Below are 5,646 nucleotides of genomic sequence, written 5' to 3'. Positions count from 1 at the left end.
CTGGGCTACCAATATATCATTTCTTTTTGTGGGGGGTAACGCATAGGGCTCTATTGATTTTAAATTTGTAAGTTGAAAGTGCACCGCGTTCCAAATTCTTAGTTATATTTTTCTCTGATTTTCCTAAATGGTCGATGCAAATGAGAGTCAGTATAATTTTCAGGTGACCAACCGTTAGAGTGTAAATCCGATTTTATTGAACAAACCTCCCAATGATGGCAGCAGTATTTTTCCACAATTTAAAAAAACTTAAAATGCACCGTTTCAAATAGAGTTTCCAAACATTTTATAGGTTGTAAAGAACTGAAAATGGTCATTTGATGAATTTGCAGCATTAGTGAAATCAAAAGCCTTTTCATTAAAAACATCCTAACAGGCCCAATTACATGTTAACACAGGACCCCTTCTTTGATTTCACCTCCACAATTCGTGCATCCATTGAACTTGTGAGTTTTTAGAGCGTTTCTGCTTGAATCTCGTTGCAGGAGGTCAGAATGGCCTCCCAGAGCTGCTGCTTTGATGTGAACTGTCGTCCACCCTCATACGTCTCTCTTGCTTGAGGATACTCCAAAGGTTCTCCATAGGGTTGAGGTCAGGGGAGGATGGTGGCCACACCATGCGTTTCTCTCCTTTTTTGCCCATAGAAGCCAATGGCTCGGAGGTCTTCTCTGCAGCATGAGATGGTGCATTGTCAGCATGAAGATGAATTTGCTGTTGAAGGAACGGTTCTTCTTTTTGTACCATGGAAGAAAGTGGTCAGTCAGAAACTCTGTGTACTTTGCTGAGGTCATTTTCACACCTTCAGGGACCCTAAAGGGGCCTACCAGCTCTCTCCCTATGATTCTGGCCCAAAACATGACTCCGCCACCTCCTTGCTGACTTAGCAGCCTTGTTGGGACATGGTGGCCATCCACTACTCCTTCCATCTGGACCATCCAGGGTTGCACGGCACTCATCAGTAAACGAGACTGTTTGAAAGTCTTCATGTCTGTCAGGGCCTACTGCAACCATGCACTCTGTAGTGCTTCCGATCCAGGCCTGCGTTCCGCACCGTACCTCCCAATTGCACACCCATTTAAGCGAATGGGTCCGCATCCGTGATACGATCTGCACACGGCCAATGCCCTGTATATTGCAGACCTGCTGGTTGCGGGCCGCATTATGGACACAGGTTGCCTATGGACGTGTGCATGAGGCCTTAGGATACATTCACACGACCGTACCGTTTTGCGGCCCACAATTTGCGGATCCTCAAAATACGGTTACCGGCCCGTGTGCATTCTGCAATTTGGGGACCTCACATCACTGGCACTGTGATAGAAATGCCTATTCTTGTCCGCAATTGTGGACAAGAATAGGACGTGTTCTATCCTTTTTGCAGGGCTATGGAACAGAACAACAGATGCAGAAAGCACACGGTGTGCTGTCCGCATCTTTTGCGGCCCCCGATGAAATGAATGGGTCTGCACCTTGTCTGCAAAATGGCTGAACGGATGCAGACTCATTCATCTGGTTGTGTGAATGAGCCCTTAATCTGATGAATTCGTCTGGCAGAAACCTTCCTCATTATGCTTTTATCTGCACAAACCCGTCTGTGCTCTGAATCGGCCACAAATCTCTTCACAGTGCGAAGATCACGCTTAAGTTTTCGTGAAATATCTAATGTCTTCATACCTTGTCCAAGGCATTGAACTATTTGATGCTTTTCGACAGCAGAGATAGTTTTTTTTCTTTCCCATACTGCTTAAAACCTGAGACCTGCTTAATAATGCGGAACATCCTTCTTAAGTATTTTTCCTTTAATTGGGCTCCCCCGGCAAACCAGTTACGGCTACTGTCACACCAGTGTTTTTTTTTTTTGTTTTTTTTTTAAACTCGTTTTATTGAAGTTTAACAAGAAAGGCATGTTACATCAGAATAAATCAGGGGTAAATCCCACACAGGGGATACATTGATATCGTAGTACAACTCGAGGATCTCGCAACAGATCTGAAAAGAGCTCTCATCTCAATCAACATCAGGAACCAGTGGGGTTAATGAAACATTAGTCCAGGGCTCAGAGTCCTCATATTATCACACCGGCCACAGAGTACATGCATGCATTTTGCAATGTCCATGAAGATGAGCATCACTCACCCCATACTTTGTGAAACTTTTGTGGGCATTTTCAATGTATAAAGACAATTATTTCCATGCTAACAGCGTGATTGACCAATGACTTCCATTGACCTATTGTAGGTGCTCTATCAGCCATCCATCTCAGAGCTATGGCTTTCCTAGCAAAGAATAGAGTTTCACTTAAAAAAAAACCCTGTGGTGATGCCCCCAGACCTCCTCATCTAGTATTCCAAGAACACAGCTTTTAGGACATGACGGCACTGCAGTGGGAACGATAGTAGACGGCACTTCTGTTACTGCTTTCCAGAAGCTTTTTAACCCCTTAAGGACCTAGGACGTACCGGTACGCCCTATTTCCCGAGTCCTTAAGGACCCAGGACGTACCGATACGTCCTGACTTAAAATCGGAACTCCGGCGCCGCAGGGGTTAATCGGAACGGGATTTCGGCTGAAATCATTCAGCCGGCATCCCGTAACAATGCAGGGGGGGGGTCATTTGACCCCCCCCCGTATCGGCGATCGCAGAAAACCGCAGGTCAATTCAGACCTGCGGTTTTCTGCGTTTCCGGTCCATTCGGGTGTCCTGTGACCCGCTGAACCGGAAAAAGACTGCGATCTGTGGCGTAATTATACACCACCTATCGCAGTCCGAGGATTTGAAGAGGCGGTGCTGGCTCTGGTGCTGAATGCCGCTGTCCAGGGTGCTGATTGGTGCAGGGGAGAGAGGCGCGAGATTCAAACTTCCTGCGCTCCTCTCTCCCCTCCTCTTCCTGTCCAGCACCCTGACCGTGCAGCATCGTCCAGCACCTGCTCCTGTGTCCCCCTAATCAGAATCCATCACCCTCCTGCACCCATCGCCACCGAGGTAGGTTAGGGTCAGTGAGGGAGAGGCACCGTTAGGCAGGGAAAGAAGGGAAAAGTAAGTTAGGAAAAAAAAAAGTACTTTTATTCCAAACTTCCATCTAACCCAGACCCCCCCCTGCCACTTTCCCCACCCGCCCCCCCCCCCCCCCCCCCCCTCCACCAGCCTCCCCCCCCTCACCACCACTTTTTTTTTTCTGCGTGCGCTGACTGGCCGGCACTTTTTAGCGTCCGTCCACTGTTAGCGCATCGCCCGCCCCACCACCCCACCGACCGCTGATCAGCGTTGTACCGCTGATCAGCAAGTTTTTAACTTTTTTTTTTCCTAACACTTGCTCATTTTTTTGCCTGGACTTTTTAGTACGCGAACACCCGTTGCCCCCCCACACACGCACATATAATAAAGTTTGCCACACACGCACACCTACACGCACACACACCCATGGCCCGCCGGATGTTCTCGGCCGAGGAGGCATACGCCCAGATTGCCTCCGACTCTGAGAGCCCCAGTGAGGTTGAGGATGACCCCACATTCCTTTTATCATCCGCATCCTCCTCATCATCATCTGATGACGATGAGCCACCAAGGCGGCGGAGACGCCGCCAGGCGGAGCCAGGGGCCCCACATGCTAGGGATCCTGTGGCCCACCCTAGTACGAGCCGCCCTGGGGTTCGTACTGGTTTCCCGGCCCACCAAATAAGTCCACCGGAGCCCCCTGCCGATGAACTTAGCTGGTGTCCCCCAGTGGACTTTGAGTCTGAGATTCCGGATTTTGCTGGCAATCCTGGAATCCAGATTTCCACAGTGGGGTTTACTGAAATAGACTATTTTAGTTTTTTTTTCAGTAACCCACTGGTGAATTTGATGGTGGAGCAGACGAATCTGTACGCCCAACAGTTCATCGCTCAAAACCCAGGCTCAGTTTTGGCTAGACCCGGTGGCTGGACGCTGGTCAGTGCAGCCGAAATGAGGACATTTTGGGGCCTCGTGCTGCATATGGGTCTAGTCCAAAAACCCAGTGTCAGGCAATACTGGAGTGGGGACATACTCTACCAGACCCCACTGTACAGTATGGTCATGACACGTCCCCGGTTTGAGGTCATCCGGAAATGTCTGCATTATTCCGATAATGCAGCATGTCCCCCCCGAAGTGATCCTGCCTATGACCGGCTGTATAAGATACGGCCAGTCATCGATCACTTTGGGGCCACATTTCAGCAGGCCTACGTACCTGGAAGGGAGGTCGTGGTTGATGAGTCTCTCGTTGCGTTCAAGGGGAGACTCAGTTTCCGCCAATATATTCCCACAAAGCGGGCGAGGTATGGCGTGAAGCTATACAAAATTTGTGAGAGTGCCTCAGGGTACACTTACAAATTTTGTGTGTACGAGGGGCGAGATTCCCGTATTGAACCACCAGAATGTCCCCCCACTCTGGGTGTTAGCGGGAAACTCGTGTGGGACCTTATGTACCCACTGCTGGATAAGGGTTACCACCTGTACGTGGATAACTTTTATACTAGCATTCCCTTGTTCAGGTCCCTGGCCGCCAGATCCACGTTCGCTTGTGGGACCGTGCGGAAAAATCAACGCGGCCTCCCTGCCTACCCCCTCCAGGTACCTATCCCCAGGGGTGAGACCCGTGCACTTACCAGTGGAAACCTGTTGCTGGTCAGGTATAAGCACAAGAGGGATGTCCTTGTACTGTCCACAATCCACAGTAACAGCACCACCCCAGTCCCTGTGCGAGGTACCGCGGCAACGGTCCTCAAGCCCGATTGTATCGTCGACTACAATCGGTATATGGGAGGAGTTGATCTCTCTGATCAAGTCCTCATGCCATATAACGCCATGCGCAAAACCCGGGCATGGTACAAAAAAGTTGCGGTCTACTTGGTACAGGTTGCCTTGTACAACTCTTTTGTACTATCCCGAAGCGCTGGCAGTACAGGGACATTCCTCCAATTCTATGAGGCAGTCCTCAAGGCCCTGATCTTTTCGGACCGGGAAAGAGCAGGCCGGAGTACCTCGGGAACTGGAGGTGCCCGGATCATCCCTGGCCAACACTTTCCAGGTGTGGTCCCCCATACTGGAAAGAAGGGACGAACCCAAAAAAAGTGCAGAGTGTGTCGCAGGAGGGGGATACGGAAGGACACCACCACTCAATGTGACACTTGCCCCGATCATCCGGGCCTCTGCATTATCAATTGCTTCAGGGAGTATCACACTTCCATGGAGTACTAAATTTTTATAATCCTCAACAGTCCACTAGAGAACATAAAACACTATGGCTCTCAGACTTTGGAGACACGGAAACAATTTTTCTTTCCCCAAAAAATATTAGTTTTAGTGCAGGCATCCTCAAACTGCGGCCCTCCAGATGTTGTAAAACTATAACTCCCAGCATGCCCAGACAACCTACAGCCATCAGCAGGGCATGGTGGGAATTGTAGTTTTACAATATCTGGAGGGCCGCAGTTTTTAGGATGCCTGCTTAGTGTCTCCAAAGACTCAGAGCCATACATATTGGCCATCGTCGCGTGCGTAAAAGTCGTCGCTATAAAAATAACTTTTGACCAAACGCCTCGGATGAACGGTGTTAAAAATATAAAATAAAAACTGTGCCAAAACACCAATTTTTGGGCAAAATTTCAATTTGAATCCATTTT

This window comes from Bufo bufo, chromosome 1 (genome assembly GCF_905171765.1).
Source record: "Bufo bufo chromosome 1, aBufBuf1.1, whole genome shotgun sequence".
NCBI lineage: Eukaryota > Metazoa > Chordata > Amphibia > Anura > Bufonidae > Bufo > Bufo bufo.
Note: the sequence above shows the minus strand (reverse complement) of the source record.